At 37.9% G+C, this 25,362-nt stretch overlaps 1 protein-coding gene across 1 annotated transcript in view; it reads left to right on the top strand.

Moving 5' to 3' along the window:
• Positions 1 to 1,724: 1,724 nt before the first annotated feature.
• Positions 1,725 to 25,362, top strand: part of LOC109411239 (mucin-5AC-like) — a 59,024-nt gene continuing 35,386 nt past the window's right edge. The window contains exon 1 of the mRNA XM_062860078.1: positions 1,725 to 2,495. The gene's annotated coding sequence lies outside the window, so the exon portion shown is untranslated. The remainder of the gene's footprint in view (positions 2,496 to 25,362) is intronic.

Genomic DNA, 25,362 nt, shown 5'->3' with positions numbered 1-25,362 from the left:
CTTTTGTATAAAGCGTAACATAGCACTTGGCCCCTCTCGCTCCTCATTACGTAATATTTGAACGACCCCTTTTGAGCCGCAGGACATGCATGTCTACCCATCTACAGAAGTGCGATTCATCCTATTTGTTTTGAACGTCTTGTCCGCTTGCTAGGTATGTTTCATCCTATTGATTGAGAGTATTTTGGAATGCTCTCTAGCACCACTTAGCTGTAATTTCCTGTATTAAATTATTTATCTCTAGATAGGCCTTGACATACCCAACATCTTTGCTGAAAACATCATCCATTTAAAAAGTATGGAACACGAGATATACGAAAATTTATGTTGGAGTCCAATGGACCCCAGAATCCCAAAACGGACCTTCATTTAAGGTATCCATTTGAGGGTTAACATTTCAGGACGCGTACCTGTTGGATCCTAAAACGACGAGCGAGGTTTTTTTTTGGTAGTGTTGTACTTTTTACAACGGCGTGCGTCCTGAATGATTCATCAGCTGGATACACGTGGCAACACTTGAACCACGATCGAGGATAAATTCAAGATTCCACCAGCTCCAACAACTCTGATTCCATGAAGTGAACTTTGAGCAACTGTGTAGTTTTTATTTTGTCATTGCTCAATTGTAGTATGCATAAAATAAGAAGATAAGATGCATTGGTGCAATTTTACATAAGATTTGTGCGCCTAACATCATAAGTACTGTAGGTGTAATAACACTAGTTTACAGTATCTTTGAACTCGGTAAGCTGATGATTGTTTTTGGTGTAGAATCATGCTCTGAGTCCGAAAACGCGAAGGAAAAAAATTACAGTAGAGCGGATTTTTTTTCGACTTTCCATACAAGGTTGATGATTTGAAATCGATTTTTGTTCTATTTTTAAGCAAAGTCGCGCACTTCACACATCTCATTCTCCGTAATCAATGCTCCGATTGAGCTGAATTTTTTACTGTATCTCGCCTACATATGATATGTCAAAAAAACGTTGAAAAAGAATTTTTAAATTGTTTTTTCTTATTGAAAAAAAAAATACATTTCTTCATATATTTTTGAAAATTTTGCTAAAATTTGAGGAGATCGTTCCCAAAACTCGCCAATATCTTGAATTTCATCAATGACGCAACACCTGCATTCAGATGATCGAATGGTATTATATTCAGCTTTTAATTTATGGAAAAAGATTCAAAATTAGTTGATCAAAACGCAAGATATTTGATTTTTATTAAATCCATATTTTAAAAAGTTGTAAAACTCGATATTGAGCTAAAACTCAAAGACCGTTCTACTTTAAATTTTTTGAAGCACGGTTCCGAAATAAGCGCTAAATTATGCATCAAAAATTTAGGTCGTTGACAGAAGTTCACGACTTTCGTTTTATTTTGTAAACTAGTGTAATCAGCTATTGTGGCGACCATTTTCAAGTTCTAGCAACCTTGCCCTTAAGCAATAGCCTAAAATCAATTATCATTAAACAATACTTTTCTGCCTACTTTCTTCACTTCCATGCCAACAGTAAAGCGCCCGGTAGCTTTCTGAGGAAACAACACCAACCACCTCAACTCTGTTGGCAGCCGAGAAATTAAACGGCTAAATCACTCTCCACGCTTGAGCTTGAAAAAATTATGTGTATAGGTGGTAAGGTATATCCAAGCAACTTCTTGATCTCTTCCGCGCGCGCGCGCTCAAGATCCCGGCATCTGTCTCTCCCGCGGCCCGTGTGGAAAGACGGACTCTTTGTGAGCGGTGATAGCCAACCCAACCAGCTTCTTCTTTAACCAGTCAGTCGGAAGGCGCAAACCAAAGCGAACGGACGCAAATCCGGAATCTCCACCCAGGAGAAGAACATTGGACCAGTACACCAGCATTACACTCCAACTCCAAGGTATTCCTGGAGTTGAGACAGTTCGGGTGAATGAGAATACTTTGAACGTGAACTTGGTGAAACGTTCTAGGACCGTGCGGAATAGTGACCGATTACATTAGTTCCAATTCCGTAAATCGGAAGTAACCTAGATATTTTACAGTTCGGGTAGAAGAACTCACGGTTTTGTGAACGACGGCCGCCCCCTGAGGCTGGTTAAGAAATCGAAAATCACAGTGAAGAAAGTTGCAATTACCCCTATTGGAAAGTGAAAATTATACGTTCTTACGGTACTCCCGAGTGTGTGCGGTTGGCCAAAGGCTAATGACTTTCCGCTGATCCAGTCCGGTTCGGTTTGGTCCGGGAACGAACGGCGAAGGCGATTTTTTCTCATTGCATTTGTTTGGGGTCTGTGCTCCTGCTGTTGCAAAACAACAACGTAAGCAGAGGGGGCAGGCGTGCTTGAAGCAGCGAACGGCGACCGCAACAAACAGTTTAACGCGCGCGGGCTCCAGGCTGGACTAGGGAAGAGAGGTGCGCTCGAGCGCATTCCAAGGCGCACGTATATTCCAGAAACAGGCGCGGAGAGAGCGAGAAATACTAGTGGACGGTGAAGTGAAGGAGAAAATAACGGTAAGAATTGAACTAGAATCAAGACATACATTCAAATCAACCTGATTCCGCGTGTGCGCTGTAAAGGCACCTTGCGTGTGGGAATGTGTGAACGCGCGGTGAAAGAGGACTTCAAGTCGAGCGGAAGGTGCTAATGATTGCGTTTTTGGGAATGTCGTGTTAATGATGGCCGCAGCTGGTTCGGGCTTCGAATTTGATGAGTGGACAAGAGGGGAATTATGGTAATCTATGCCGGAGGTGAATATCCGTTAGAGTAGACAAGCTCAAAGAATTACGTGTCAAACAAAGGTATGCATTGTCGAGCATAAAAGCTTCAATTCAAAACTGTCGAAATATTGCTAACAACACCAAAGTTGATGACTGTCCAAGTTTCAGTGAAAATGTTACGCCATCAATGAATAGAAGAAGAAATGCTATGGCTTCATTGACGTAGAACTTGAATCGGAAAATGGGTCAACGGTGATAAAGTGCTGTTATGTGGATGATCCAGATGATTGGCCGTTCTGCGGTGATCGGTTGGATGTTCACAGCTAATGAAGCTAATCAAATTTGACACTATCGGCATCTGTAAGCTATTTGGTACGAAGCAACATACAACTTTCGGAATTGAAGGGGTCGTCGACACCAGCTTTACTATGAGTCAATGCACGATTTTGTATCAACTTTTTGTGAGATCTTTAGGGGCTCTTATCGCTCAGGTTGACGCGCAGAAGGTTCTGTAAGATCAAGCTGATGGTGTTCAGATCCGATCTCCAGTATGTATGTACTATGTTCACACGCTTATTAACTTATCTGAAATTCTCAGTAAGGTAATGTGTATTTTAAGTGAAAAAAAAACCTATATAACTATAAGAAGGACATCGTAGGAATAATCGTACGGACTCGTAAATTCGATTAGCATCTTTGTTATTCAAACATATGCACAGAAAGAAATTCTGAAATTTACACGTGACGTAAATATTAGAACGTTTGAATTTCCATTTCATTTCATTCGATTTTACTTAAAAGAATTTCTTGCACGCCAAGTTGTTTGCAAGCTCTATACTGAAGACGACCTATAATTTCACAATCCGATGGAAATTTGTGTTGAATGCGATGGAGGTCATTTTGTTACAGCGAACTTGATGTAACTATTTTTACCTGTGTGGTTAAAAGCATTCATTTATCATCTACCATGCGCCTTCTTCTTTTGTAATAGCTATTTTTAAGAGTTTGATGAGGCCGCAAATATTTCATTCCAAGTTCCAAGTAAAGCAGGCATTTTACCTTGCCCATGTTGATACTTTTACATTTAAATTATTTCTCTGTTTTTGTAGCTCAAACCTCTTGATTCATATAGTTCTGTTCGATTTTTCTTGTAAATTTCTAATGTGACAAAACATCAAAGTATGCATCCACATTGACTAAGATGAGGCGTTCGCTCCTCCGTCCCTGGATTTGAATTAAAAAGCACAAACTTTTGTTGTCGTAGCAGTATTGCACATCTAATGAACTTTCGAATGAGTTTATCTTATTATAAAGTTCGTTTTTGTTATTAATACATCTATGAACAATCAAATTTATACATAAAAGAAAACTTTTGGAAGTGATTACACTTCCCAAGTAACAATTTCAATTCCTTTTAGATTTGATTATTTTTATGGAAGCTTTATCACAGCATGACTAATTCATGGTACATTTGTAGATGTTTTTATCAAGAGAAACCAATCTTCGTTCGTTTGCGGTTTTTTTAAGTTGTCTTCAAGTTAATTTTGAAATTCGCGCATAAAACAACTGAATTTACAAGATCATTAAATCTTATAATAAGTTTTAAGGCGTATTTGAAGTTATTATCGACACATAATATCAACATATTTTATTAAAAGTTTATGCTTCGTTTATTCAAGTGCATTTCATCTGACTAATCCTCCTTTAAAAACTTCTTGAAGCCTTCTTTTCTTGAGCTAGAGCCATTACTCTGTAACAAGAACTATGCGAAATAATAATAAGACAACGAACTATTTAGCAATCCAAATTATGAATGTAACAAATTGGTTGAAAAACCTAGTTCTCATGCAAATATAAACACATAAACATGTTTGCTCACTGATAATTTAGCCATTCTTGTACTAAAAAGTAATCATGTCAACGAAAGAATAATTTTACGGCCAATCAAAAATGCGAGTAGCTGGCTGCTGTCATCCTGCCTTCAATCAGTTCCTCACACAGGCCACAGCTATGCGAATCGAAAATGAAATGGGTACTTACTGTGACTCTGCTCAAGCTCATGCCAAATAGTGTAATTTTAGTAAGTTGCACTTCATTATTCATTGCAAAAATACAGGGAAACAAAATATAATTGGCACATCTTGACACGAAACACCGCGAAATGAACAGAGGAAACTTTCTAGCATCGAAAACGTAAACAAACAATTGTCAAAGGCTGTTACTCTTGAATAAAATGAATAAGTTTCATTTAAGACGAAGAAATCTGCCTTAAGATCATAACTAGTAAAAACAATCTTCAATAAAGGCTGTAGCTTTCATGTAAGGTGACTTGGTTTCATCATTGTTTTGAGGGGGTTTGGATTAAAGGTAATAACAATTGATGGCGGCTGCATGAGTTTTGTTCGCTTGGAACGGCAGCCATGTTCAGATAGAATTGAAAAAGTGGCGTAGCCTTTTGTTTTTATAGGAAGTTTATGTCTTCATATATTAATGATTGATATTATTTTTGGGGCGCTTTATTATTTTCGTATGTTTCGGGCGGCATATCAACGAAGAAGTGGGTATGTCACGGAAAATTTTGATTCCCTGTCATCAATGATCTGTCAGGCAATTTTAATGCTTTAGCCCTTTTTAATGCAGCCATTTGGTGAAAATTAATTTGCAGTTCAATTAACATTTCATCCATGAAACAAAACTTGTTTGCATCTGCATAATGCTTAGGTAAAAGATTTCATTTATTATGCACTGTTGACACTTTTGAGAAAGACAGCTAAAAGATCAACATGCCTCAAGCTATTCTTGTTAAAGTTTTATGAAGTTCTTATAATAAATCATCAGTGCAAGTACATAAATACAACTAGTTTCAAAGCAGTTTTCATAAGCAGCTTCAGATCTTCAACTCCTGAATAGTGGGCCAGATTAGTCTTATGGATGTTTTATGCCTATTTTATCTCAGATTTGCAGAACAAAGAGTTTTATTGCTAAGTTTTATTATTCTATCTTAGAAATTACTTCAGGATTGCCACAAAAGTATAATTGCTACTTGGGTTGGTATTTCTAGGCCATTATATTAGCTACTACTTTGTCGAAGACTGCTTTCAAAGCGTATGTTTGAATGCATGAATGTTTGATTAACTAATCCAATCCTCCGAGTGTCGTTTCTGTCAAACGGAAAACGAAACTGCCGGAAAACGCAACTGCGGAGTGCTGTACCATCACAGATTGGCGATATTTGGTAAAGGGTTTCTAGAGCCCTTGGAAATTTGGAGAAGTAATCCCAACAGGGTAATAAACTTTATAAAACGAGTTGTGCCTAGTTGGGATCAGGTGTTACATCAACCATTGTCCATCACAGCTCAATTGTGACAGGATACTTGACTAGCACCAAATTAAATATGGGTCATACCACAATATTCCTAAAGAATGGACGCAGTGGTTAAAAGGCTCTACAGATGAGGAAAAAAAAAGAAAAAAAAACTACCGATTTTTAGCTGAGAAGCAGGCTTGGTAAAAAAATACTGGAATTTAAGTTCAACTCAAAATGATTTCTAGATTACTTCCTAAATAAATTCTGAAAAATACTCGAAACAAATGTGTAGAGCTTTTCTGAATGTGGATCACGATTGATGTTGGACGTAAATAGTTAAATTGTTAAATGTACAATGGTATACCACCACTGCACAGTGGTACACGAACCAGATTTACGAGGAAAGATTCGAGGCGACTTTGATGAAAAATTCAAACAGAAAAAGTTAACGCCAGAAAACAGGTTTTTCTTGAATCACCCTAAGCTAATTCAGAAAAATATCTCTAGATCGGTTAATTTTAAGGTGAATATATAACGAAGCCACACCTCAAATTTTCAAAAGCACAAGAGTTGGTTTGCGCTGAAAAGTTGATCGATTGGTCACCACCAGCGGGTCACCAATCGATCAACTTTTCAGCACAATCCGTCTTTTGGTTGCTCAGATTTGTGCTCTTGAAAATTCGAGGTGTGGCTTCGTTATATATTCACCTTAAAGCTACATAAAAAGTGTCTTCAGCAAATATGCCCAAAATTGATAGGTCTACAAGTTTCCCGAAGAATGTATATAGTTATTAAAAATAAAAAAGTTTGGTTCCCAATTTCTTTGAAAATATGGACCACCCTAATTTTCATGTATATTGAAAAGAGGGCCTTATTTTTAGGAACAACTTTGTAGAAGACCATATAAATCTAGAAAATCATTTGAAGGCGCTGAATGCATCTTTCCTCGTAAATCTGTTTCGTGGACCATTGTGCACTGTGCAAGGTAGGTTGCTCTCAGTATAATGAAAGGACAGTCTCTTCTTGGTTGGTCCAGGAACTTTACGTAATGGAAATTTTTTTTAACTTCCTTGGGCATAGAGTATCATCGTGCCTGCCACACGCTGGACGACACATGCAAAATGATTATTGGCAGAGGAAGCTCTCAGTTAATAACTGCGAATGTAGTAGAGTAGAACAATAAGCTGAGAAGCAGGCTTTGTCCCAGTTGGGTTGTTACTCCAAGAAGAAGAAGATAAAACCATTATACTATAATATTTCTGACTGTCTTCCCATGCATTATAACATTTGTGTGTAATACCCTTAGACTTATAAATCTTCACAATAAAGCAGCGTTTCTCAAACTATGGGTCGCGAATTCAGAATTTACAAATACTCTCAAGAATAATCGCCAGGAATATTTATAAAATAAAATTTCATAAAATTTCTTCTGAATAGGGAACTTTCGGTGTAGTACTATATTTGTAGAAATAAGCTAAATTTTTGTATGGTGAGAAGATGAATTCTTCATTTCTGCAATGAAGCGTGAGTTATATGTTTCCTTACTTAAATTGGTGCTGTTTGAGTACACCTTTTAGGATACTGTGTTGATGAAATGAAAGAAATGAAGAATACAACAACACAGTTACTAAAAAGTTTGCTCAAACAGCATCAAATTAGGCTAGAAATCATAATACCCACGCTTTGTATTGCATAAACAAAGAATTCAGCTTATCATACAAAAATTCATCTCTTTACTACAAATCTAGTAGGGTATTGGTTCCCTTATTAAGCATGTGGCTCCCATTTTCATCCTACGGAAAACAAAGAATTGAAGCGCGTTTTGTTTTATTTCTTATTTTTTGGTAGAAGTGAAAACAAAAGGATCGGAATCAATCGGTGCCGTAATCGCTTGTTTTCGAATAAGATGAATATGGGAGCGTGAGATTACTGATGGTACACATACCCTACTTCACCGATCGTGCCCTATTCTAACATTTGTTTTATTATAAGTCTAAGTCCGCAGTATATTGAATTGTGGCAGTCGTTTAGGTGTCTTATAAACATCGGAGTGTGGGTTCGAGTCCCGCTCCAGTCGGGGAAAACTTTTCGTCGAACGGATAATTCTCCACTGGGCCACTGGGTGTTATATGAGTTGTCCGTTGTCGAATGTTTGTAATGTTCAGTCTGTAGAGGCCGCAAGGTCGAAGACGGTGTAATTGTCTTTTTTTTAATCTCGCTTTTTGTGCTTAGCTTTGGCGTGGTGCTGTCGGTGGCATCCGCGGAGAAACACATGGATGCATATCCAGTAGATTTTCTGAAGGAATTCTGTGAAATTCTTTAGATAAATTCCTGGATTAATCCTTGGAGAAGTTATTGGAAAAATTCCTACAGGAATTTCTAGATACAGGAGCTTCTGTAGAAATTTCTCTAGTTATCTCAGGAGTAATGATTACAATATTCCTAGGGACGTTTCTAAAGGGATTTTACTAAAAAATGGGTTTTATAGAAATTTTGAGAGAAACTCCAAGAAGATGTTATGGTGGAGTCTCTAAAAAAACAATGCGAGAAATCTCTGCAGGGAATTATGGAGAAATTCTTGGAAGAATTCCGGCAGCAACTCCAGGAGCAATCGTACGAGGAAATCTACCGCATAATACTCATGGGTTAACTAACAATCCCAGCAAGGGGTCGTTCATAATCCACGTAGACCAAAACTTGGTCATCTCTGAGCTCTTCCCCCCTCGTAGACTTTCCGTCATAGAAAACATTTTAAACATTGCTTGGATCGTAAACTTTGATTGATTGGTTTATGACCGGACTAAAAGTATTCCTGGAGGATTCCCTGGAGGCATCTCTGAGAAGAAGAAGAGGTTATGTCGTGTACCAGAAAAATGCACGCTTGTGGTATACAGAGTATAGTTTCGCTGAGGGTGGTCGAAGATGCGACTGCTCTAGGTTTAAAAAAATGATTTCTAGATCAGTTCACAGGTATGGGGATGCCTTACCTATCATGACATCAACAGGTAACGTTTGACGGTTATTCTTTTCCAGAAGTAACCAAGAAAAAGAGTCTTTCAGCAATCTGAAACGATAATTGTTTAAAATGTTGTTCAAGGTTAGGCAACGTTAGGTGCTAAAGGAGCAAAAATTTGCTAGTTTGCAGAAATACTTGGCCGTTCTAAAAAATAATGTTAATCAATAAATGGCAATACTGAATGAAACATACTTTTGTTTTCGTTGTTCAAAAAATGCAGCCCAAATTTATTTATTTATTTATTCATTTATTTATTTCGTCAATCATTGTAGATTACAAGCTTAATTTACAGATATTGATACTTATATAACATTTTAAGTGTCGTTAGACTGTCACCACTATTTCCCCTATTTAAATTAACATTTATAGCGCTCCGACGGGAGAGACTTACAAAATGCTTCCAAAATTTCGTTTTGATTGCTCGCATTTTATCTACAAATTTTAAGTCTTTACGGGCAACGGTCACGTACTTGGCGTTATAAAAGTCAAGTAATAAAAACCCAAATAAGTAGGTCCTCCTATTAAATTAGAATTCCCAGGCTAAAACCAGATATAAACGCTTCAACAAAGATGCTGTGCTGTGCGGGCTGCTAAACAAAATACAATTTCAGGATAGACTGATGCATGATGATTTATGCATTATTAAGACCTACTCAACTAACAATCACCCATTTTACAAGCACCTTTACGACGAATTAATTCAGCATTATACTCAATAACATTAGTATAATTTTCAGGCACAACCTTTGTTCGGGTTTTGTTCACACAAATTTAAAGAAACTATGAAGCATAGTGTTGTGTACCAACTAAACTGTTTGTTGTAAAATCGTATTACAACTATATAGTAAAGCTGTTATTCAGCTTTAGCAAATATAATTAAAAATAAATACAATGCAACATTTTTCAATTTCCACGAGAGTTTATGATTGGCACTTATGCCGTGAACAACTATTGTGAAATAATAACTACATATAAATTTACCTAAATTAAGATTCGAACTCGAGACCCGTCGATTGCCAACCGCATGACTTCCTATCTGCGCCATCCTAGAGATGAGAAATTGATGCACTCAAATCAAAACATAAACTTCACGTGGTTTAATAATGATTACATTTCGACTCCTATTCAATAGTGATGAATAATGTTCTGTTTATGGTTAACAACTGAACATCCCATTAATTCAGCTGGTGTTCAGTGAAAAACACGTGTTTTTCATCCTGTACGATGAGTCGAAGTATGACGGAACGAAACCGCTCATTTGACTTGTCAAAAACACATTATACAGATACATGTGTTATTTTTTACATGAACTTAGCAAGAAGCAGAAAATTGTTAAACTATTTTGTAAAGGAATTACTGCAAGTCGTATGAAAGTCTTATTAAACGCTTGAAAAGTGTTTTAAATCGGGCTGATAAAAATATAATTTTGACTTTTTGTCTCCCCCGCCTTCAAAATTTTTGGGCTGAATTTTGCATTTTGAGGGGCACATAAATAATATTTAAATTTCAGGGTTTGTTAAAAATGTTTCAACAAATCCGCTGAGTTTTTAATATTTTTCAGATAAAATGCTTTATTTTTTATCCCTCCCCTTTCGACCAGCCAACGAGTGGTTGGACAAAAAGTGAAATAAATATTCGTATCGGCCTTATCATTGTTAATACCGATACGAAAGGTTGAACATTGGCTACTTTTTCAATTGAAAAAGCATTTGTACAGTAATGTGTACAGCATAATTTTAGTTCAGCTATCATTACTATTATAAAGCAGCAATTCAGCATGCATGCTTGTTTGCAGCTTGCGATTGTTAGTAGGGTATGCATTATTCATTGTAGCACGGTAATTTAGCCCGACAGCAGTAGGATGTCCACCGAATGTGATTCGATCATGCAACATATTATAATTATACTCAACTTGCTTTTGTGGAAGACATAAAAATTTCCTTCCAAAACAGAATTATGTACATCAGTGTTACTACATCAGTGTATATAGAGTGTATGCCATCACATCGGAAGATGCCGCAACAAATGTGTACCACCATTCTCTACAGAATGCATTTGGAAATTGGCATCTCCACTATTCCATAACCATAACGTATCGACTGGCAACTGTGGATTTCTTCCATTCTTAGAATTAGTTATTTTTATTAAACTGTTTATGTATAGACAGTTAAGAATGGAACGAACTCACCGTTTTACCTAATGCTTATGGCCTTGACAGCATGGACCGTTCTAGTATAACCGGAGTAAGTTTTGCAGGGTTCCCAGATTCAACTCTTTCATTAATCAGATGAACAGACGAATAGCTGCTCCAGGAGGAAAACACCAACTTCTCTCGATGTTTCAGCATTCTGCATTGCTCCTGTTCATTCTGCACAAGATTCACCAGATCTATAAGACGCAAATCGTTTTCGCACTCCTGTAGCGGATGATCTGGACTGTTTTCCAGACTGTTTTGTGTAGATTTGCAAATGCAAGGAATTGTCCTGCTAAGATCTGTCTATTGGTTTCCAGTATTCTTCCAGGATTATGGAATTCCGAATTTTCATTTGAAGGCGAAACTGGATGCATTTCCTCTATTTTTGGTTTTCAATAACGGAGCAATATTTACAAAATTGGTTTCCGTACACATGTAGAGGATAGATCAAAATATCTTCTATTTTTTTTCCTAAAGTAAAATGTTTGTAGTTTTTGCACAAACCATTTTTCTCGAATTTTTTTATATTGTTTTTGCAAAAGTGGAAAACATTTTCCACCAGGAAAAAAAAAATCAGAAAATACCAGAAATAGAAATAGCAGAATTTGTCATGAGTTGACTGATTGGCATGTGTCAGATGAGGAGCCTCCATTTGACCTTTTTTGCACTTTTGAGTGTTCTTTCTTTGCTATTCAGGCTAACTTTGCGTATTCAGGCGACCCTGCTCAACAAACTAGGGAACCTGTACTAATTGAATGCGACCAGATTTTCTGGTCGCTTCCATTGCTACTCCAAGAGAGTTTCATTGTGGGTTTGTTACTGCAACGCCCTCCATTGTGGTATACCATAACTATTGCTTTGAAAGAAGCTTGTCCTGCTGCGGTCTGTGCGGACCACAAGAGGTATTCCTGAATGGAACTCTGATCTATTCAGGTTCAAAATATCTTCTGATAAACCAGTCTTTTGTATTGCTACAATCTCTAGCTTCTGTCTTGAGGATTGTAGTTATAGAATCGATTTAATGGGCACTAAAAAGCTCTTCTTACTTCAAATCTACAGGAGCAAATGGGGTTTTGTCCTATGTTTCTCCAAAGGGATTTGAGTATTTCAAACATGTTTTGAACTCTTGTAGTGTTCTATTGGGTATTTTCATCGCGTGAAATTACTCCATAGTTTTATCCCCCCAAACGTTAACGATTCTAGCTTATGCGAGTTTGTATGTACATTTGAACGAGTTTATTTCCACTTTTATGCGATTTAGTTTGCACACCAATGCGAGTTAAACTGACATAATTAGAAAAGCACCAAGCGAAGTCGTATAATCATCGCAGTACGCAATTATGCGAATTCAATTGACACTTTACGAGTTCACTCGAACGCTTTTGCGAATAAGCAAAGTTCGTCGCAACAAAACCTCGGAATATCGTCTACTACGATGTAGTCATGCATTATAAAAGTTAATTTGCACTCTTATATGATTTTACCAGATACATCGCAGTAAGTTCAAAAAATAACATCATATGCGATGAAAATTGTCCCTCAGCAGTACATATATGCGATAGTGACTTAAAATAGTGCTTTATACGATGTACAGCGTGTATCCTTATGCGATTCCTGGTTGTCTGGGTTGTCTTCCTGTGTATGGAAGTTATTATCCGTTAGGACAACACAGTATATCTTGTGTAATTCCTACTATTATGACAAACTGTGATGAATTGTATTGATAACCAAAACTTCTACTTTCGAGAGTGGAATTTGAAAATTCTGGTTCAAGCAGTTCTCTCCTTAAACCATCCGAAAATGTCTCATTATTTCTAAGAGAGAGCTAGAGACCGATCTCCAAGCATCATACAATGGTCTAGCAATGTGCGACTTGCAACGCTAATGTAACACACTGGTTTGTACAATAGAGTTTTGATGTGTTACCTTGTCTATCACACCATTCTTCAAACTTTACTACAAGCTCGTACATATTTCTAACTTTCATTTAATTGCTCTAAGAGAAACCCATGTCAATAAAATGGTATATGGGAATATAGAACGTGTGTAAAATGATAACTTCCAACTGCATCGCGCCTCTATAGTGACTTTCCCCTCAAGTCGTTCGCCACCCGTCGCATTGTATGTAAAACACATGTTGAAAATAAGCCAAAAGCGAAACACTCGTCGCGACGGCCCCAGGTGCTTACCCTTTCTACATTTTTATAATTGTCAAGTGAAAATCCTCAGCACAAATCGCGTGCGACCGAAACTCGTTCATTGAAACCCCTTGGTCTCGGGGGATTCCGCATCGCGCCGCGCCGGGTGGAACATATAAAAATGCATTTATACCAAGCGGCAGGCAGGCAACGACACCACCGCGACCGTGATTAAACTGTTACACGCCTCAAGAAGCGACTTAAGCAGCCCCTCGAGGTGTACAATTTTCCCATATCTTCACACAACACCGACCGGCTGGCTGGCTGACTGGCATGGCTTGCTGGGGGTTATTTTGAAAAGCTCTTCCTCCTTCAGGAAGGCATGGCTGGCTGCGGGGCGTTCGTTTCGGAAGTACGCCATCAACAGGCAAAAAGTAACGTTTTCTTAAAGCCTGAGCAGGCTTAGCCCGCTCGCCTACTTGATGAAGCCGATATGCTGTTAGGTGTGTGGAAACGAAACTCAAGCGCCACTTGTGATGCTTATTGTAAAAGTTCGAAACAAATGATGATGTCGCTCGGATATGATGCTGTAGAGTGATTCCGAGGGGCTTAAATGGGCTGTGAAAGAAGTGCGAGAGCCTTTGCAAACCCAACCATACTGACTGGAGTCGATGAGATCTTCTCAGCGCCGACGACGACGCTGTGCTGTGCGCACTACTTCGAATTACCATCGCTTGTTTTGTCTTCCGATCCGACGACTCCTATCGCCTCCCAAGCCTTGTTTGCATCGTTTCGTCAAAGCAGCAGCGCCCAGATACTTAACCCACTTTTACCCACAGAGGCTTGATTTCTTCTTTGCCGGTGGCGTTGATTTATTCTTTATTTGGTGGTTGACTAGCATGGGCGGTGATCGCAGTCTGAGGCGCCGTTTTGTGCTCCCAGAGACATTGACAATGACCTTTGTAGGAGATAGCCTTTCCCCCGCATAATCGACGGTGTGGTGATTTGCCATCGTAAAAAGATTTTTTTTGCGGTGCAAATATGAGAAGGTATTTATGAAACGTCACGCAACGAGAAAAGGTGAAAGTTGGGTGTTTTTTTGGAGACAGTGAGTAAGCGTTCTCACCACGGTGGAATGTTCGATGATGATTCAATCAAGTCCATTTTAATCCTTGGCTATCTCTTTTCTTTAGTTGCCTACCTTTTTACACAGGATCTTATCCTGTTTTATGGGCTTATGTAGACCTGACGGATAACTAAGAGGCAAACCTGCAAATTCTTGTAATCAATTTACACATTCTTTACTAATAACACTAGTTTACAACATTTTTGAACTCGGTAAGCTGATGATCATTTTTGGTGTAGAATCATGCCCTGAGTTCGAAAACGCGAAAGAAAAAAATTACAGTGGAGCGGAAATTTTTTCGACTTTCCATACAAGGTTGATGATTTGAAATCGATTTTTGATCTATTTTTAAGCGAAATCGCTCACTTCAAACATCTCATTCTCCGTAATCAATGCTCCGATTGAGCTGAATTTTTTTACTGTAACTTGCCTACTTATGATATGTCAAATAAGCGTCGAGAAAGAATTTTTCAGTTGGTTTTTGCCTTTCTCGTACACCAAGGTGTACCGAAAGGCTATTTGTTCACTCCAAAAACGAAAATTTGATAGAGCCCCCGGAGGGGTCAAGTGTTATATACCAATCGACTCAGCTCGACGAGTTGAGATGATGTCTGTGTGTATGTATGTGTGTGCGTGTGTATGTGTGTATGTGTACAAAAAGGTCACCTCATTTTTAGATAGTAAATATGAACCGATTTCAACGACCGATGGTTCATTCGACGGGGTACATTGTCCCATTGTTTCCTATTGAAAATGGTTCAGATCGGTCCAGCCGTTCCGGAGTTATGGCCATTTAGGTGTTCCAGACCGGTACCCCAGGAAGGGGCCAGATATGAAAATGCAACAAACCCATGCATGCGACCCATCAAACCACGGCATTTTCGATTATCTGATGAACGGGATGAAGGAAAATAGTCTCTGACTATATCTGAACCGGTAGTGTTCCGGAACCGGTTCTGGGTGTCCTGCCGGAAGTGGCCAAATAAGTGAACATAACCCATGCATGCGACACGTCAAATAGCGGATTTTTCGATAACCAGTTGAATGGTAAGCAGGAAAATAGTTTCAGACCATGTTTGAACCGGTAATATTCCGGAACCGGTTCCGGATGTCCTGCCGGAAGTGACCAATTAAAAATGTGTACCAAACCCAGGCATGCGACACATCAAAGAGCGGCTTTTTCGATAACCAGATGAACGGTTAGCAGGAAAATAGTTTCAGACCATGTTTGATCCGATTGTGTTCCGGAACCGGTTCCGGATGTCCTGTCGGAAGTGGCCAATTAAAAAAGTGAACCAAACCCAGGCATGCGACACATCAAAGAGCGGCTTTTTCGATAACCAGATGAACGGTAAGCAAGAAAATAGTTTCAGACCATGTTTGAACCAGTAGTATTCCGGAACCGGGTCCAGCTGTCCCGCTGGAAGTGGTCAATTAAAAAAGTGAACCAAGCCCATGCATGTGACACATGGAAGAGCGGGGGTTTTCGATAACCAGATAAACGGTAAGCAAGAAAACAGTTTCATACCGTATCTAAACCGGTTGTGTTCCGGAACCGGTTCCAGGTGTCCCGTCGGAAGTGACCAATTAAAAAACAAAACCAAACCCATGCATGCGAAACATCAAATCATCAAAAATGTTCGTTAACCAGTTACACGGGCAGAGTGTAGAATTGGCAACTAGTTAAAATACACAAAAATAAAAACAAAAAAAAAAAAGTACACGAGCAGCAAGGAAATAGTCTCTGACCACACTTAAGATTACCGGCAGTGTTGCAGAATCAGGGTTGGATCCATTGCCGAAATTACGCAGGTGAACAAAATCGATGCAAGCTATTAATATGTGTAAAAGAACAAAATCTTGATAAAAATTTAAGCGATCTTGTCAAATTACATCATTTTAGATTCCTGAGGCGTCATTTTACAGTGGGATGGATCAACGTTGTATGGAAAAATTTAAACTTTATAGCACCAATCCCCTTCTGCGTCTAAAATTACTGCGAACAATTTTGATGCAGCTGGTTGAGTCCTCGCGCTCTGTAACACGGTAGAAATTTGAATGGGCTTTAATATGGGAAATTTCAATTGCTTGCACTTTTTTTTGTCAAATTTTACATGAATCTTATAACTAATGATAATAAAATATAGGCTAAAGTGCGCAGAAAAAAAATTGCCGAAATGTCTTGATAATGATCGGCATCCAGTGCTAGTGAAAGTGGTCATGGTCAAGCAGTCAACTGGGAGATTTGATATTTTTCAACTCGGCCTATACGTTTAATATAGAGTCGGAATATGAGCCATCAATAATTCAATTATGGCTTTGATAAAATTCTTGCTTTTCTGAATAAGGCTGACACAAATTTTGATTTTCTCTTAAGTCCAGAGGGGTCCCCCTTGGAAATTTTGGTCGGAATTCAACATCTTGAAGAAGTGAACAAATAAATAAACCAATAGATTTATCAATTTTAAAGTGAAATTAGAGTCTTCCAGAGGTTTTTTTTTCTATCAAAACCGATGAGTTAAGGCGAAACTGGAAGCCTTTCCTCATTTTTTGGTTTTTGATGTACTATTAAATAACGAAGCAACATTTTCGAAATCGGTTTTAGTGCACATGTAGAGTGTGGATCAGGGTATCTTCTGATTTTTTTACGCGGTATAAAATGTTTTTCGGTTTATGCCGCGTAACAAAATCAGAATATACCCTGATCCATACTCAACATGTGCACGAAAACCGATTTTGAAAATATTGCTTCATTATTTTATAAAAATTCAAAAACCAAAAAATTAGGAAATGCTTCCAGTTTCGCCTTAAGGCGAAACTGGAAGCATTTCCTCACTTTTTGTTTTTTTTTTATTTTTTTATAAAATAACGAAGCAATATTTTCCAAATCGGTTTTCGTGCACATGTAGAGTATGGATCAAGGTATCTTCTGATTTTTTTTGTAGAGGAAAATGTTTTTCGTTTTTGCAGAAACCATTTTTGAACAAAATTTCACTAAAAAATTGTTTCTGAAAAAATGGAAAACATTTTCCACCTCAAAAAAATTCAGAAGATACCTTGATCGATAATCTACATGTGCACGAAAACCGATTTTGAAAATATTGCTCCGTTATTTAATAAAAAATCAAAAACCAAAAAAATGAGAAAATGCTTCCAGTTTCGCCTTAAGCGGTTTTGCTTAATTTTTTTAAGAATTGTTTCATCAAATACATTTATTATTTATCAACTCCACCCCTCATTGACGAGTCAACGAGCACTGTGACAAAAGAAGAAAATGAGTTTTATTCCGTTCTAGAGTATTCTCAGGATTCAGGAACACTTCGGCTTATGGCCGGAAAAAATGTTGAGTACATATTCGACGAGAAAGGCACTATCACCACTAGGTGGATTAACCTGGGTTTTCTTATTAAAAAATACCTTTCTTCAAAAAATTTTGGGGATTTTGCTAAAATTTAAGAAGATCGTCCCTAAAACTCGCCAATATCTAGAATTTCATCAATCTGACGCAAAACCTGTATTCGCATGATCGAATGGTATTGTATTCAGCTTTTAATTTATGGAAAAATAAAATTGGTTGAACAAAACGTAATATATTTGAATTTTAGTAAATTACATATTTTGAAAAGTTGCAAAACTCGATATTGTGCTAAAACTCAAAAACTGTTCTACTTTAAATTTTTTGAAGGTCGGTTCCGAAATCAGCACTAAATTGTGCTTCAAAAATTTTGGTCGTTGACAGAAGTTTACGACTTTCGTTTTATTTTGTAAACTTGTGTAATCTTTACTTTCATCTGGATAAAGTATTACAATCAACTGGAAAACTAGAAGTTCTGTGTATAGTTATACACTGTCATCCTGATTTTGTAAAATAAATTTGAGCTACTATCAATGTTTATTAATTACACAATACATTTTATATACTGTAGCAGTAATGTTTTTGTTCCAGATTTTTTTTTTTCACCTGCGTGTCAGAAATACGTTTTGTTACTTACTGTAACTCTAGCCTGATTTAAACCAATCAAATAAAGAGCTAATCGTTCGTGTAGCAATAGAAGACTGCAACGATTTTTGACGAAAATTTCCATTTATTTTCGTAGATATCTGTTCCAACGCCTCATACAAATTTAATTTTGAATTATCTAAAGTTGTTTCTTTCTGGTACTGCAACAACATCTTTATATATATATATATATATAAAATCGGATTTCTGTCTTCTGACTTCTGAACCGATTGGCTTGAAAATTTGTATGCGGAGGCTTTTGGGGTCCGAGACCCTCTCCCATCTGTAAATGGGGCTCCCATACAGGTGAAGTTGCGGGGGACTTTCTCTAGGGAGCTGTATGACAAAAACATAGTAGGCAGGCAGTACGACGTTTGCCGGGACAGCTAGTGGTATATAAAATGAACTTCAATGAGCATTTGCATTTTATACCTATCCTGTACTATCGTGTACAGCATGTATCCCATTATAGGGATTTCCATAGAACATGGGACAACTATGCTGCACACGGCAGTATAGTAGTTATGATTGCCATTTTTTAAGGCTATCCAGGTTATTTCATACTCTAAGTTTTTGCTTGAAAAGGAATCAAAATTCAAAATTTCCTTTTTTTTGTGAATTCGAACTATTTTCAGAATGTTTAAAGTTTGTGTGGAATTTTTCCTTCGGGTATTTCTGCCATTTCAAAATTGTAAAACTGTTTTGACAATTTAATTATCAAAGCCAAGAAATTGTGGTCTTTCGATTAACCTATTTTATTCTATTGTATTATATACTAGTACTTGCAAACATCTTCCCAACACCAGTATTGACAAGCATCTTAGAAATACCAAAATGTCTTTCGGTATTTTATTGTCAATATCAATAGCTACAGCATATCAGGTATAATATGATATACACATATTGAATCGGTGAAGACCACTGTGCAGACTAATGAGTTCAATGGTAATTCAAAAAGTGATGATAATTAGATGATACAGTTATCTACTATGAATAACTGACACTGAGGAAGATTACAAGTGGTAGTCGAAATACGCGTATCTGTCAAAGGATAAGCAAAATAGGGCCGAATTAAAAGGTAAGAAACTGATTACACTCATTCGAAGAGGGTATTCTGCTTAGAGGGTTCGAAAAGTCGGTACAAAGACCACACCTTACTTTTTTAGCAGCATTAATAACCTATATATAGAAGCTTAAGTAACCAATCTATATATATGAGTTTGAAGTTCCTTTGAGGCAGCAAAACTCACGAACGGATGAACTGATCAACATGACTCTTGGCTGTTTAGATTCATATTCGTGGTGACCGTGTTTATATGCAGAAAAAGTTACGAAAATCATTTAGAAAAGTATGAACATAGTAAAAACTGTTTTTTATGAGCCGGGAAGAAATTCAGTGTGATCGATATTAAATCAATCTAGAGTGCGTTGCTGCGATGACCTCCACAGTTGTCAAACCACCAAAGCTTGACAAGACAATGTTTGTCGGGACAGCTACACTGAAAGGCGGCTTGCAGTAATGACAAGCATAAAAATGTTTTTAAATTTACCATGGCAAAACATGATCATCGACCCACCAACGCTTCTTGTGTGCGTTTTGTTTTTACTCACATCAACCGGTTTGATAGCCGAGTGGTAGCGTGCGAGCCTGGTGATGTTAAGGTTCTTGGTTCGAATCCGGTTGCCAACAGACACTTTTTTTAATTGAAAATCGAGTCCATGGTAAAATTCAAAATATAATTCTGTTGTATTGAAACGAAACTCAGTCTGCACAAATTCAGTGGCGTTGTGTATTTAAATTGACTCTCAGAATAGTAATTTTCACCGCAAGCCGCCGTTCAGTGCATTCTATATATCTATATCTATATCTATATCTATATCTATATCTATATATTAGCGTGGTTCAAAAAATCGTTTTTGCTCCACACCGTTTATTCTTAACCAGATTCTATGCCTTCTCACAAAATTTGAGCTCATTTGGTTGAAAATTGAGACTGCACAAGCCCTTCAAAGTTTGTATGAGAATTACTATGGGAAAACGATGTTTTTCATTCAATCGACCATAGCATTTCCCCAAGTGCCCTAGAGGATTGGTTGACCCTTGGTACTCCCAGATTACTCTATCAGCTACAACTTTCCCGAAGACCGCATTCAAACCGGACGCCTCATTAATTAGTTATCGATTTGTATCCAACTGGACAAACTTTAGCAATGATCCTCCAGCTTCCCAGCAGGCAACATTGCTGCATATGGCGCCAAAGATAGTACACTGAAATCATGGCTACTATGTTTCGCTGCAAAATGCAGTGATGTCCACCGATTAGTGTAACAATCATGAGTAAGGATTTCGATTGTGGATAAAAATCGGTAACTAATTGATGAGGCATGAAATTTTAATGCGGTCTTCGGCAAAGTTGCAGCTGATAGAGTAATCTAGGAGTATCAAGGATCAACTAACGGTCTAGGGCATTTGGAGAAATACTACGGTCGATTGAATGAAAAACATCGTCTTGCCATAGTAATTCCCATACAAACTTTGAAGGGCTTCTGCAGTCTCAATTTTCAACCAAATCAGCTCAAATTTAGGGAGAAGACATAGAATCTAGTAACGAATCGAAAAAGCGGTGTGGAGCAAAAACGATTTTTTGAACCACGCTAACTATATATCAATATCTATATATGGGTAACTCTCGCTGAGACCGTCCCACTATTTACACCATGTCTTCAAAAATGTTTAAGGTGGCGATTTTCTGAAAGTACTCCCCAAAAAAGTAAGGAAAATGCATTTGGTTAATCAAATTGGTGGACCCCCCGTTAGTTAGAGCCACAAGCATTTTGTCGGACCCCTCGATTTTTGTCAATTGTTGGCTCATTTAAACCGTTATAACTCGAAAGTTTCGCCAGAAACCACTTAAAAACTATAGGTTGTTGGAAAGAGAAAAGATAGAGGTACTCTTTGCAGTTATAAAAAGTTTGGTCGGCCATATTGATTTCGGCCGCCATCTTGAATTTATCTCCCAAAACATTTTTTTCACCATGTTGGCAACCACCGATTTTCAAATTTCTCGCGTCAATCGAAAGCTGGGACATTTTTACATAACATATCGAAAATTTAGAGATGTATCTTTTTCTTATCAAAAGTTATCTGCACTTTTGTAAATCATGACACGTTTTCTCCATACATTTCCATGCGCACCGGCAATGACACGCAACAGCATCAAAGTTGGCGCCTGCTTGTATAGACAAACGCACCTGCAGCAAAATTAGGGCAAATCGGAGGTTTGTTCTCATTTTTAACTGTTTCTCAACGATGCGGGCATTGCTTTTCAAACTTTTTTGGTGTTTTGAAAAGCTGAAACTTTCAACTTTTCATTAGTGGATTCAGATTTAGAATAAATGTTCGTAAACATTGTGAAATAACGCTGCATTTATGTAAACAATCGGCACCTGGCCCAGTGCGCAAAAGTGGAATGATTCACAAAAGTGCAGATAACTTTTGATAGGAAAAAGATACATCTCTAAATTTTTGATATGTTGTGTAAAAATGTCCCCGCTTTCGATTGAAAATTTTTAAAATCGGTGGTTGCCAACATGGTGCAAAAACAGTTTTGGTATAAAAATCCAAGATGGCGGCCAAAATCAATATGGCCGACCCAACTTTTTATAACTGTAAATAGTAGCCCTACCTTCTCTCTTTTCAACAACTTATAGTTTTTTGGGTGGTTTCTGGCGAAACTTTCGAGTTATAACGGTTTCTATGAACCAACAATTGACAAAAATCGAGGGGTCCGACAAAATGCTTGTGGCTCTAACTAACGGGGGGTCCACCAATTTGATTAACCAAATGCATTTTCCTTACTTTTTTGGGGAGTACTTTCAGAAAATCGCCACCTTAAACATTTTTGAAGACATGGTGTAAATAGTGGGACGGTCTCAGCGAGAGTTACCCATATCTATATCTATATCTATATCTATATCTATATATATAAAAATGAGTTTGACTTCCCTTTGAGGCAACAAAAGTCACGAACGGCTAAACCGATCAGGATGACTCTTGCATGATTAGATTCGTTTCCATGGTGACCGTGTTTATATGTAAAATAAAGTTAGGAAAATTGTGAAATTACTGATTTTTTATGAGTTGGGAAGAAATTTGGCAGGCTGTGCGCGCGAGCGGCTACGATTTCAAAACTGTCACGCATTTTCTTTGCTCTGCGTTGTTTTGAAAATTTATTTACTTGTTCGTTTATTTGGGAGGCTCGGGCGCCACATGGGCATAACTGAGCCGAAATCTTTTGTTTTACATTGATTTTACATTTTACAATTTATTACTGCCATAGTTTTAAGTTTGGGAAGCCGAAGTACTCGCGGCTGTTTCGAGGTTAAGGATTGAGATTTTGAAAATGACCGGCAGAATTGAGAAGCGGCTGGGTGTGCTATGCCTTCCGTAAATTTTGCTTCGAAAAGTGCTTGCAAATTGATCTTCGGTGTTCAAATGTTTAACATGTTTCTCTAACCGGACGATTTAGCGGATCACGTAGTGTTGAGTAGAATATTTCGCGATTGTTGTGAGAGTTTTTCTGATTCCCATCGAGGAGCCGGAATTCGTTAGCGTGTTTTCCATGTAGTTTTTATTGATGATATTGCTGCTAGATGTCCTACAGACACAAATGGAAACCAACGATTTCGTATGAAGAGTCCGGGAAGTCGTATAATTTGGTGAGTTTGTTCCTGTTAATCGTGTTAGAGCCTAAACGTTGACCAAGCGTATCCTTTGGACTTAACCTTTCCACTAACAACACCCAAATTCCTGAGAGGATGTAGAAGTCTTTACAAACCTTTCTTAGGTGTTCAACTAATCTTCCTTTCCCGTCCTTCAGCTGTCGCAAGAATGTGGCCAGGACAGCTCTTGATCGCTGGAGGATTAAGTAAATCTTTATAGCCAGTGATTAGACCCAAATCTTTGTGCTTTGGTAACGGACGGAAAGGAGTCAATTCTCTTAACATCGGTGTAGGAATGTACCCCCTACGAATTTGTGAGACTTACGTAATGCTAATGCTAATCAGTCAATTTCAGTTCAATAGTCCGAACCAAATCTATTAAATACTAGCTGTCCCGGCTAACGTCCTACTGCCTGCCTACTGTGTTTTTGACATGCAGATCTCTAGAAAAATGCCCCGCAAAATGCAATTTCCGATTTTCTCGTTTTTATTGCTTTCCCGGCCACTTTTCTCAATTATTTATTTGTACGAACACGTCGGAGCCCTGCACGAATGCAACAGTGAAAGAATTTTGAGAATCCGTTGACCCGTTCCCGAGCCTATTCGTGATATACAAACACCATTCCATTTTTATTTATATAGATAGATTAGCTGTCCCGGCAAACTTTGTCTTGCCAAGTTGTGGTGGTTTGGCAAGGATGCCTTGGATACACGCCTATGATCATTGTTTGTTAATATGATGTTTTGCAAGTCTACGGTAGAACTTTGACAGCTGCGGTAGAACTCGGCGACTACCCTTCAACGCACTAAGGGCCAGGATTGCAACCTAGCAGGATAAAATTAATTACTCCGAAACGAAGCATTTCCGGCACATGGTGCCTTCGATAAAGATTTTTTTCGTAATTGTCAGGGACATTCATTGCCAAGAATTTAGTGGCTCGCAACTTATCCGCATAGGTGGCGCCACTATCTTACTTTTTAGTTCTACGTTTTAGAGACTCTGGTAAGTTGTTTATTTTGACAAAATAAACAATTCTCCTTTGGGGTCGTCCATAAATGACGTAGCTTTTTGGGGGGGAGGGGGGTGTTTGTGATTTTGTGACGAAGTGTGACGATAGGGGGGTAGGGGTTTATGATATGCTACGTAGCTTTCTACTAGGCCTATTGAAAAAAATATTTCATAATTAATAAACATTTTACTTGCATTAATTATCATTATCCAGTAACTAAAAAAAATATTGCATGATTTTTTTTTCCATTCACGGTAATGTAAATAACAAATAATGGATAAACAAAAATAAATGCCGGCTTCATTTCATAAGGCATGCAGCTATCGGACGCAACAACTGTATCTGAGAAAGTGGTTTTGAAATCCTGCGTGAAGAATAATGTATTGTGTTTGCAGACAAAAATCAATTTCGCTTAAATGCTTCTCAAGACCAATAGTTTGTTGCTTGCTATAGGGCACTGCACGCCGCTAAGGTTGCAAAGGATTTTTTTTCTAAGTTTTTGGCATTACTGCATTATTCCAGGATTTCCTACAGGACTTTCTCGAAGAATTCATCCAATAATTTCTTAAGGAGCTCCTCTAGCAACTTTGTAAGGAATTTCTCATTGTGTTCTTTATAGGTTTCCCCAACAGGGGAAGGATAACATTTCCACAGGAATTCCTACTGGGAATTCCAGAAAAAAACTTCTGAAAACATTCCAAAAGGATCTGGAGGAATTTCAGAAGGAATCCCTGAAGAAACTTCCAGAAGAATTTTAGAAGGAACTCCTAAAACAATCTTGAAAGGAAATAGATAAATTTCAAAAGATATTCCGTGAGGAGTACCTGGAGCAAATCTAGATGAAGCTTTCAGAGAAATCTTGAATACACTTCTGGAAGAATCTTAGAAGGAGATATTTGTTGATTGTCAAAAGGAACTCCTGGTTTAATTTCTGAAGAAAGCACAAAAGAAAAAAATGAAAGAATCCCGTAAAGAATTCCTGAAGGAATCCCGGAAATAACTTTTGGGGAATCACGGAAGATTATCTCAACTCCTGATGAAATCTGAGAAAGAAAATCCTGGAGGAATTCCAGAAGCAACTATGGGAGGAATTCGTAAAGGGATTCCTCGCAGAATTCTAAGATATCCTGGAGGAATCCTGGATGAA

The sequence above is a fragment of the Aedes albopictus genome, chromosome 3, assembly GCF_035046485.1.
Source record: "Aedes albopictus strain Foshan chromosome 3, AalbF5, whole genome shotgun sequence".
Lineage (NCBI taxonomy): Eukaryota > Metazoa > Arthropoda > Insecta > Diptera > Culicidae > Aedes > Aedes albopictus.
Note: the sequence above shows the minus strand (reverse complement) of the source record. Positions and strands in the feature narration are given on the sequence as shown.